The sequence below is a fragment of the Gymnoscopelus braueri genome (genome assembly GCF_963280865.1).
Source record: "Gymnoscopelus braueri genome assembly, chromosome: 24".
NCBI lineage: Eukaryota > Metazoa > Chordata > Actinopteri > Myctophiformes > Myctophidae > Gymnoscopelus > Gymnoscopelus braueri.
The window spans coordinates 8814750-8826866 of record NC_137626.1 but is presented as its reverse complement, the minus strand read 5'-3'; the positions used below and the strand labels follow the sequence as shown (position 1 = coordinate 8826866).

Below are 12117 nucleotides of genomic sequence, written 5' to 3'. Positions count from 1 at the left end.
TTACATTCACCCATTCACACACACATTCACACACAGACAGGCAGAGGAAACCATGCAAGGCACCAACCTGCTCATCGGGAGCAATTAGGGGTTCAGCGTCTTGCCCAAGGACTCCCATCCGGCCGCTCTACCGGCCACTCTAACCCCTGAGCCACTGCCGCCCCAAGATGCAGTATGTCACGAGGACCACTTGACAGAATATCCGTTTCCATTAGGACAGACCTCATACAGTGCTTACACCACTTGAACGCCAGCACCCCTATATTCTGGGGGGAACAGTTGCCAAAAAATAGCTCATCTTACAAGCTCACAACGCTTATTTTCGGTGAATGCTTTGGTGAAATATTTGGTGTAGATCGAAAAAGAATGTGCAGTGCAACTCAGTTCCGTTTTACTATATATATATATAAGTAGAGGGTCTAAGTATTCCGCGGCACCCCTGGACTTGTGTCACGGGCACGGCACCCACTTTGAGAAACCCTGGTGTACACTACAGATATTACTATACTTTTGAGGTCCAACCATGGAAAAAAACATTCTAGTGATGTTTTTTTCTCAAGTGAGGGCCAAAATTCCAGAGCAGACCCCACAAGACAAATGTTATTTTTTGGGCGGTGAAACCGCCCCTATATGTGAGGTTTGGACATGTAGTCCAATTGCACCCCCCCCAACCCTGCGCTGTGATTGGCCACCATTGTACCCCCCTAACCCTGCACCGTGATTGGCCACCATTGTACACTATGGTGGCCAATTCAGGACTATTCAGGACTGTGATTGGCTAGTGAACACATGACACATGTGCATAGCCCTATAAATAGGACTATGCACTTAAAAAAAACACTTATGTTTTTTTTTAAGTTAGGGGTGTACAATATAGGGGTCCACAATATTACTTTTCTTGAAGTGAACTTCCATCACTGTGATGACCACTGTGACCACACCGCCCACGATTTTTTAAAATGTTTTATTTTATTTTAGAGCTACAGTTAGAATTAGGAAAATATTCAGGTTTGGGGTCACTGGGTTAGGATTAGGTATTTAGGGGTTCGTTTTAGGTTTAAGTTTAGATTTAGGGGTTAGGTTTATTACAAAAAATAGCCATCCTAAATCGTTGCTATCCGCACAAAGGCAGTAATATCGTGTACTTGCACAAGTAATACTGACGTGTGTGTGTGTGTGTGTGTGTGTGTGTGTGTGTGTGTGTATATGTGAAGTAACTACTTATGCATGAATCATGTGAAAATAACACGATTCATGCAGTCGAACTCAACCCTCTGACACAAAGGTTATGCAAGTCTGACTGACCCAATTACGCAACATCTAGAGCAAATGATGTGATTTACACAAACATGTACACACACACACACACACACACACACACACACACACACACACACACACTTTCCATAGTCATTACTGAGCCAATTAAAACTTTCCAAATGGCCATAAAGTTTCATATCTGTGTCTAAAGGGTCGTTTAGATAATGAGCATCTCTACGTTTGACATCCCCCAACGCCTTATATGAAACGCCATTGTCGATTTATGTGTAAAGACTGATATCGATTATTGATAATAGATGCTTGCACCGAACAACACAGACAATTATTTAGAGTCATCGTCCTGAAACATCGTTGACCATATTACTTTGTGTGACTGTGAGTCAATTTCACTGTTGGTTTTACTGCTCTTACTACCAAGAGTGGCTCTTTAGCTGACTTGTGTTTTTTTTGTGCCAGGGACCTCCAGATGAGAAGATTTGTGTTCAAATTATTAATTAAACATTTTTCTAACGCTTTCAAGATTTTTCAAAAATGTAAAAAAAATAGCAGATGTACAAGCTCTCAGCGCGGCACGAAGTGACGCGCTGAGAGCTTGTACATCTGCTATTTTGTGAGCTTGTGCATCTGCTATTTTCTTTTACATTTTCACTTCGTTCCGCGCTGAGGGCTTGTACATCTGCTATTTTGCGAGCTTGTGCATCTGCTATTTTTGAATAGCCAACGTATACAATATGGATAAAGGGGTTAAATGATTTCGATGCTGTATGTATTAACACATTTAGCTGGGGACCCCGTGGAACCCCCTCAAGGACCCCTGGGGTGGTCCCCGGACCCCACTTTGAGAACCACTGGTGTTAACGTATTCATTTTACATACACGCAGTTTTGTATGACGCCCGTCGGTCTAGTATGTGAGATTAGCCGCAGACAACACGCACGCACGCACGCACGCACGCACGCACACGCACACACACACTCCTGGCAGAGATAAGTACCCCCTGCCAATCCTATCATTATTAGCATCAGAAACCTGTGATGATGATATTGTTTGTCAGTAAACTGCAGGCAGGCGCCCAGGAGGTCAAAGCTGTGCATAATTATGTCATGAAGCAAACAGAAAGTTGGACCTCCATAGATTACGGTGCGAAATGCAGGTTAGAGTTCTCAAATTCTCTCCCCGCATCCGACCCTACCCAGACGAAAATGTATGCTAATTAGTCGGGCCGGGCCGAGCCCCGGGTTCCATGAAAAAAAATATATATATTAATTTTTGTTGTTTGTTGTTGTTTTCCCGTTTTCTTTTTGTGGGTTTTTGGCCCTAACATTATGGTAATTGTTCGGGACGGGCCCTATTCGGGCCGGCCCAGTTAGGGCCGGGCCTTAATTTTCAGGCCCGTTGAGAACTCTAAAGGTCCTTTCACACGGCAAGCGGCCAACGCGCCTATGTAATTAATTTTCAATGAGAGGCGGGCGATTATTTGGGACGCGCGGAGAAGTCGAGGGGCGGTGAGGCCCTGTGAAATTCTCGCGCGCGTGCTCGTTTGTGCGCGCGCGCGCGGGCGGCAAGAGCTGGATTTTGGTGAGGTTTTCTTTTCACCGCACCGCGCAGGAGGAAAAAAACAACGATGATCGCGGCGCGATCACCGCTGATCCGAGCGGTACCGCCCGCGTGAACCGCTTGCCGTGTGTTACGACCTTAATGCAGGTGTCTCAACAACCATAGTTACCAATTCAGGTTTACAAATACAGTTATACTATGTAGAAACATTAGACAGTGAGCAGTTAGGAGCAGATTACATCAGATATTTACTTTAATTTATTTTTAAAATCAGATTTACTTGTTGCCTGTATGAGTTGTGATGGAAGACATTGCAGCTCTTTCATTGCTCTAGTCTATACATTACTGTGTGTTGCATTGAATTAGTTTCTGAGATGGGAAGCGTACAGAGACCAGTTGTGATGAATGTCTGGTGTTTCTAGGTGTGTTCATCAGAGCTAAACTTCAGCCGGCCGTATACAGGACGGCCGGGACCCTGGATGAAATAATGCCTCTGACAAAAGACAGCAGGGAGATATGAAGTCTGTCTGTCCTCCACCAAAGGCCATCCCAAAATGCCATGCATTCTTTTGGTGTTTGTCCTTGTGTTGTGAGTTTGTAGGTGTGCTATTTTCGCCGAATGTTATGCTCCAGAATCGTGACACTATACCGTATACTGTTCATGTGCGTAAGGGTCAGTAAATCTTATCTTAAAATGTGTATCTGCTTTGATATAAGCACACATTAGTCTTATTAACTCTGTAGGGCACGGGTCTTCAACGTTTTTCAGGCCAAGGACCCCCTAGCTGAGGGAGAGATGAAGCAGGGACCCTCTCTATATACTATTTTTCCCCTTCTACACCATACTTCTTTGCCAAAAAATAGCCGATCTACAAGCTCACAACGCCTCGCAGAGCGTTGAGTGAGGCGTTGTGAGCTGTGAGTTGTGATCTGCTTGCAGATCTGCTATTTTTGGCTTAAGTTCTCCTCAGAAAAGGGATGCTAGCGTTCAAGTGGTTAATGTAAAAATGTAGTAACCCTGAGGACCCTCCCCTGGGGTCTCGGACCCCACCCTTGTTGAAGACCCCTGCCCTGTTTTTGAGTTGGGGGGGGGGGGGGGGGGGAGCAGTAGAATTCCACAATGGAACTGGAAGACTTGAGTCATCGTGTGTCTCCTCACCAAAACGGGTGTGGCAGAATTGGACCGCTGTTGGTTTTTGGGCAATCATTCATTACAACCCTGTCATTACTCTCTCTCTCTCTGTGTGTGTGTGTGTGTGTGTGTGTGTGTGTGTGTGTGTGTGTGTGTGTGTGTGTGTGTGTGTGTGTGTGTGTGTGTGTGTGTGTGTGTGTGTGTGTGTGTGTGTGTGTGTGTGTGTGTGTGTGTGTGTGTGTGTGTGTGTGTGTGTGTGTGTGTGTGTGTGTGTGTGTGTGTGTGAGACGAGATAGGGAGTGTTGTTGTGCAGGTGTCTCTGCAGTGGAAAAGACGGGCTCGATGGAAAAGATTGCAGGCATTTCGTCAGATGCTGACAAAGCTCTGACTCTGAAACCCCATTAAGGTCATTAGAAGGATTTTTTTGTAGTTTGGAGGCGGGGCTCGTTCAGGTTCACCAGTGTTGACTCCAGTCTGACCTCACATTCATTCACACTGTCACTTCTGCTGTTTTCAAAAGATGTTTTATACATTTGAAAACTTGAAACGGGACATTCTGCATAATGAGTACCTTCTACTTTTGGTACTTAAACTGCATTTTTTTATATCGATACTTTTGTACTGTTACTGAAGTACATTTTTAATTACGGACTTTTAACGTGTAACAGAGTATTTCTACATCGCAGTATTGAGACTTAACCCATTAAGACCTGAAACGCATCCGTGTCACTTTTTCATTTGAGCTAAAAAAGCATTATTTTACACTTTAGCTATTCAAAAATAGCAGATATACAAGCTCATAGCGCGGCACCGAGTGCCGCGCTACGAGCTTGTAGATCTGCTATTTTTGAGAAATCGTAAAAATTTGTGCAAATCTTTGAATATATTTTTTTTCCAAGCTAACAACTCAAATCTTTGCTTCTGGGGGGTCCCTGGAACAACATATTTTGAGATGGGGGTCCTTGGCCAAATACATATACATTTTGGAAGTCCTTGACATGAAAAAGTTTGAGAACCACTGACATAGAAACATAGGTTTTTTTTTAAAAACGGTTTTAGAAGACATTCTAAAAACAGACATTTTGTAGAATCTGCCTCAGGTCTTAAAGGGTTAAGTAAAAAAAAAGAGCACTTTTATCCACCTCTGCATTTCTGTCTACTCGGTCCGGTGTGTGGTCTCAGAGGAGATCTGTGTCAATTTCAAACACAGTTTCAGAAACTTTTCAAAACTTCCATTTCAGCAGGCTAACTTTTCAGGAAAGAGCATTTGTTTCTCTGTCATAAAATTCCTCAGGGATTGCAATGCAATTCATACACACTTGACTTTCTAGTAAGCAGTAAAAGCACCCCCGCCGACTGCAAAAGCAAGTTTCCCACAGTCACCGCTGTCCCTCTTGTCTTTTATTAGGATCAGATCCTGCCTTTGTCCTCCTTGTATGCCTCCATTGTAGTAGTACTCTCTCCCTCTCTCGTCCTCCTGGCCTTCTGGCGTCAGCGTTTATTCCACTGATGTAAAAAAGCTTTTAGCCACCGTATCATTATTGGTGGAAATTGTAAATAAAAATAGCCGGATCTACACGTCACACGCATTGTGAGCTCGTAGATTGGATGTTTGTATTTATTTGTTTGGCTTATGACAAAGTATATGGGGCTTAACTCATTAAGACCTGGGACGTATCTGTGTCATTTTTTAGATTTGAGCTGAAAAGCATTATTTTACACTTTGGCTATTCAAAAATAGCAGATCTACAAGCTCGTAGCGCGGCACCGAGTGCCGCGCTACGAGCTTGTAGATCTGCTATTTTTGAAAAATCGAATCAAATCTTTGAATATATATATATGTATATATATATATATATTTTAAAGCGAACATTTGTAACTCAAATCTTTTGCTTCTTGGGGGGTCCCTGGAACAAAATATTTTGAGATGGGGGTCCGCGGCCAAATACATATACATTTTTGGGTCCTTGACATTAAAAAGTTTGAAAACCACTGACATAGCAACATAAGTATTTAAAAAAAACCTGTTTTGTAGAATCGGAACCTCAGGCGTTAAGTGGTTGAAGTTGTTGTTTTTTGACAGCTACAGTACCATCCATCTGCGCTGTACTGTGTTTTCGAGTCTATTCTGAACACGGTCCGGGTCAATAGCAGCCAAGATCAGATCAGTGAGTCACTGCATGTTTGGAAAAACGTACTGTATCAACATAATGCCGGAAAAGCTGCATCATTCATTCACAACAGAAGTAGCATTTTTGATAAATCTTGAAAACTATTAATATTTTGACACAAATCTTCTCTGCTGGAGAACATTTTCAGATGGGGGGGTCTGCGGACAAATATATAACAATTTGGTGATCCTCCAAAAGTTTGAGAACGCCTGCTTTCAGTGGTGGAAAGTAACTAAGTACATTTAGTAAAGTTCTGTACTTAAGTAACATTTTTAGGTATTTGTACTTTACTTGAGTATTTCCAAATTCCAATACTTTTACTTCTACTCCACTACATCTCAGAGGCAAATGTTGTACTTTTACTCCACTACAATTATTTGAAAACTTTAGTTACTAGTTAGCCTACTTTGCAGACAAGAATTATAAAACATACATTAACCACTTTAGCCCTATTTTATACCTAGGCTATTTGAAAATAGCCGATCTACAAGCTCACGACGCTTTTCTTCAGAACAAGTTTACCTTGTTCTGAATAAAATATTGTTGCTGTATTGCTGTGTAATATTCACAATCTGCTTGGATGATGCACTCAAACACCAGTTAGAAAATGTAGATATTTTCGGACAAATTAATTGTAAGAAACTTTTTACAGGTGCATTGCACTTTTATTTTACTCCGTAGTCTTGCCAGTCTGTGGGAATCGGTACCACTACTATAATGTAATGATGTCTCAGCCCTGCACACACACACACACACACACACACACACACACACACACACACACACACACACACACACACACACACACACACACACACACACACACACACACACACACACACACACACACACACACACACAGAGAGACAGGCAAACAAACGGACAAAGCAGTCAGTGTTTGGAGCGGCCAGGCTGCTGACGACAGTGGAATAGAAAACAGCCAGGAGACAAAGAGTCTCACCGGTGAAAAGATGACTTGTTTTCTCTCTCTCTCTCTCTCTCTCCCTCCTTCCATTCATCCAACTGTTTTTCCACCGCTCGTCTGCAAGGAATTCTGGTGGGTCAGCTGATGAGATCAAATGACCAAAAATTCCACTGTGTGTGTGTGTGTGTGTTTGTACACGTACACGTGAGCACCTGTTATTTTCATTCTGATAAGGTGTTAGTGGATGATGATACTAGTGGCTGCCCCTCAGTTGAACTAAAGTCATCGAAGAAACTTTATACACATATTCCCACTAGGCCGAGAAAGAAACGGCACCCTACAGTTTTCAAATCAGCCTCATGGTGGCGCTACAGCAGGCCGATTCATGTTTTTTTTTTACCTATAACTGGACGATCGGTGTGAAACTTTACACGCACACTTCCCTAGAGGCCAAGGAAAAACGTCTGTCCTGCATTTTTCACATCAGCCTTTTATAGCGCCAGCAGGAGGCAGATTTTTTTTTTTTACATTACTACAGATTTTGTCCAAACGTCGTTAATGGCGAACTGGAGTCAGGTGCACATTGTGTTTATTATTTGTTTCAAAAGTGAGCAATCGATTTGTGATCATATTTGGTCGGCTGTTGAACCTTGCCTCATCTCTTGACAGAGGCACCATAAAATCACACCAAAGAAATGAAGAAAATGAGTTTTTCTCCTCCAAAAATCATCATTGTATCCACAATTGCCATTATGATATTGAGCAGAAACGATGAGGATTGTCAGTTTAGACATAACGGTGCAGCCCTTGTGCGTACGCTATTGGACATTCTGTGAATTATATTGGACATTCTGTGAATTATAGTGAGACAGTCAGTGCTAGGAAACATTCCTGTTTTCATGACTAAATACAGTGGAGAGAGAGAGAGAGAGAGAGAGAGAGAGTGAGTGACCTGCACCTGCTTAATGGAGTTGGACATTTATCCCACTCAGTGGGGCTCTTAAACCCAGCTCTCCCAGTGACCAGTCGTTGACACACCAGTACACATGTACCACCCCCCCCCCCCACCCACCATACTGTGGGCCAATGGAAAGTGTGACCTGGTTTCATGTCGATGCACTGTATCCACTGACTCAATGCTACGGTAGAGCACAATGGAAACGAGAAGCATTCACTGTTCCTTATTCTGATGCTGTCCACGGATGAGCAGACGGATACAAAGAGCTTTCATTCACCATCATGTCTTGTTTACCTCATTTCCAGTTCTCAGTCTGGATCCGTTCAACATTTTTCCAACCATGGAGTGAGTCCCTATTTCGAGCACGGAAGATTCAGGGAAAATAGGTGAAAACGTGTGGGGAACGTTTGGCAAGAAACAGCCGATCCACAAGCTCCCAGATTTTATGTTTTCAGTTGTCGGACAAATTATATACAAGCGCTCTGTCGTAGGATTGAAGTATTAAAGGGATAGTTCACCCGCAAAATGACTTGAATTCATGGATATTTTTTTGTTTTTGTCGCATTCCTAAGCCAATAATTTGATGACCGGCAGCGGTCAGAATCGAATCTAAATTTAGACCCAATATAACCACATTTTTGTGTTGGGCATATTGTATTAACTTACTGTACCATACAGATAGGTAAAAATTATATTTTATTAATTTATTCACTAACAAGTTACATTTGTGTAGCTTTCCGTGGTTAAACTCACTAGAGTGGGAGTTATATAAATACCAATATGAAAGCGCCAGGCTGTTATCGTGGTATTCATGGACCACATGCTGATTTTCGATTTGCGCCTATAGAGCACCGAAGTCTGACGTAATTTACACATCCTAGGTTTGTCTACCTGGTTCGCGGTTTTCCACCCCCTATAGATCCACCCCCAATCCCCATAGACGTATTTAATATCGCGTCAAATAAGAACTGTGTTCCAAAAATAAACAAATGACCCCGGCGGTTTTACTCTTATGGATATGAAGCATCAACTGACGGTGAGAAAACGCTAATGTTACTTCCGCCGAATTAGTTACATTTTCGCCAGAAACAGACTGTATCAAATATAAGTGACTGACTATCATTAACGATACAGAACCTCCTCCCTGACAATATTGCCGAGACAGTTTGTTTATTTTTGGAACGAGTGACTTCAGGACTTCTGTACTCTATATAGTGTAATCTTTTCAACAAGGCTCCTCCCATTAGGGTGGGACGTTTAAACGGTTGACCGTGTACACAAAAATTCACAGAAAAGTTGAAATAATTAATTTACTATTTAAATATTGTGGATAATTTTAACTTAACAGTGTTACATGCTTGTTGTTCTGTTTTTCAAAGTCACCGTCAGCAGTTCTCATTCGTTAGTTCTTCCTTCTAATATTTGACACATGCTGCTTTTTCTTGCCCTCTTTGGTGGTGGTTCTCAAAATGGGGTCCCCCGGGGACCTCCATTGGCCCTTGAGGTGGTTCCAGGGGGTCCCGGGTAGGGCTGTCACGAAAATGACATTTTACTCGGCGATTAATTGCCACTCGAATAATTGCTTTCTCATTAATTAGTTCTTCCTTCTATTATGTGCAGTGGTGTAAAGTAACTAATTACATTTACTCAAGTACTGTACTTAGGTACAATTTTGAGGTACTTTTGCTTTACTGGAGTATATATCCAATTGTCTATACTTTTACTCCACTACATCTCAGAGGCAAATATTGTACTTTTACTCCACTACAATTATTTGAAAACATTAGTTACTAGTTACTTTGCAGATATAAAGTATTGCATTATAAAACATAAATTAACCACTTTAGCCCTATTTTATACCTAGGCTATTTGAAAATAGCCGATCTACAAGCTCACAACGCGTCGCATCGCGACGCGTTGTGAGCTTGTAGATCTGCTATTTTCAAACATTTTAGTACTTTTACTTTTGTACATTTTGATGCCTATACTTTTTTACTTTTACTCGAGTAAATTTTGAATTCCGGACTTTTACTTGTAACAGAGTACTTCTACAATGCAGTATTGCTACTTTTACTTAAGTAAAACATTTGAGTACTTTTTCATAACATTTGAATATTTTCCACATGCTGATTTTTCTGCCTTAGCAAGTAGTGGTGACAGCTGAGCCGCCTCTTCTCTGTCCAGTTCCGATATTAACGTTTATCCAATGTACTGTACGTATCAAATGTCCAATGTTGCTGGATGCCGCGAAATCCATAACATTAACATCAAAACAAGCGGCACATTAAGAACGAAACGGTGTACTCTAAACCCCCCCCCTAGGCAAGTTTCACTTTCATTTTTAATGGCTTGGCTTTTAAAAGAAACTAGAAGTCTTTGCTGTGAAACCGTAGCTGATAAAAGAGACTTCAAGGAAAACCACAGGACGGTGGAAAACATTTCCAGAAAGACGGGAGACTGTTTATCTTTATTTAGACGCTGTTCACCCTGTAGGCTCTGTCTGTAATAACCCATGAAGGCCTTCTAAATCCTAACAGTTTTCTGAAAAACCTATGTTGCTATATCAGTGGTGCTCAAACTTTTTCATGTCAAGGACCCCCAAAATTATATGTATTTTGTCCGCGGACCCCCCCCATCTCAAAATAGTTTGTTCCAGAGACCCCCAGAAGTATTTGAGTTGAAAATGTTTGGTTTAAAAGAATATACATATTCAAAGATTTGCACAAGTTTTCAATTGCAGATCTACGAAGTGACGCGCTATATGAGCTTGTAGATCTGCTATTTTTGAATAGACAAAGTATAAAGGAATGCTTTTTTAGCTCAAATCTAAAATGACACAGATGCTTTCCCGGTCTTAATGGGAAAAGATGGTTGGGCTTTGCTCACTGTGTTCAATTACTGTCATCAGTTGCACCATAGCAGATTAGGGCTGTCAAACCAATATTCCATATTTGAATATTATTCGAATATTGGGAAAATATGTAAATTCGAATATGAAAACTAACATATTCATGTAATGTTTATTTGACAGGCACAATACAAAAAACAATGTATGAAGTTATAAAAACAAGCAAAATATATGTTTTTATTGGATCCGAGCACTCGATACATTGTTTTTTTGTACTGTTTCTGTCAACAAAAAAAAGCTGAAATTTTCTTTTTATATCTTTTTTTTAATAATAATAATAATATTCGAATATATTTGAATATCTGCAAATTTTTAAGAACAATATTCGAATATCATTTCTGAGGGAAGTTGACAGCCCTATAGCAGGTACAGTTGCCGTGTCCATGGCTCATGCGCACGTCAATGATAATGCGTAGAAATGATATGACGTCATGCTAACCGCGTTTAACCACTAACACTAGTACTCCCAAGTGTACACGTTTAAAAACCCAAACCCAATCTCTAACCTATTTGTAGGTCTTCATTTACTGAAATCAGACTTCTGAAGAACACAGGTGTGAGAAGGATTTTTCTTTCTTACTGTCACCATCGCCTTTACGGAATGTCCAAAACTGTACAATGCATTTAGTCTTTTACAGACACACATTTAGCTCATATCCAGAAAACATAGCAATCTATTACTCTTCCACAAAACTTTTTTAAAAAGTACTGTTATGTGATTTTACCCCCCCAACAACTTTATTAAGTAATGTTTTTTTAGATCTCCGACCCTTAGCGATGCAAGCTTGTACAGTATTGTGAGCTTGTGAGCTTGTACAGTAGATTGACTATTTTCATAATTTTTGCCTCTGTTCTTGGGTAATATTTGACAATTTGGCCAATATTTGACATTTTTTTAATAGTATAGTTTGTTGATTAATTCTTTGGCCCAATAATGGTCTTATCTTTTAATGCACATTTGCACGTTAGGCAAATCATTTGGGGGCCATGATTTATAATAATATATTCTATACCATGTGTTGAATGGTATTTGAGAAATGTGTCTGACACACATCTCTGTGTGGGAACAGAGCGATGCACTCATGTTTATGGTTTATGAAGTTCTTTTTTTAGTTGTTTTACGTGTTTATGGCTTACCATGTGCTTGGTCCACTTTCCATGGTTCCATGTCCCCTTGTGTCAGGG

At 41.0% G+C, this 12117-nt stretch overlaps 1 protein-coding gene and 1 long non-coding RNA gene across 3 annotated transcripts in view; one reads left to right on the top strand and one right to left on the bottom strand.

Moving 5' to 3' along the window:
• The window catches only part of LOC308080286, a 408660-nt gene that overhangs the window by 149461 nt on the left and 247082 nt on the right, over nt 1-12117 (bottom strand). The gene's annotated exons all lie outside the window — the stretch shown is intronic.
• LOC308080278 (calcipressin-1-like) overlaps nt 1-12117 on the top strand; it is a 42595-nt gene that overhangs the window by 3129 nt on the left and 27349 nt on the right. The window lies entirely within an intron of this gene.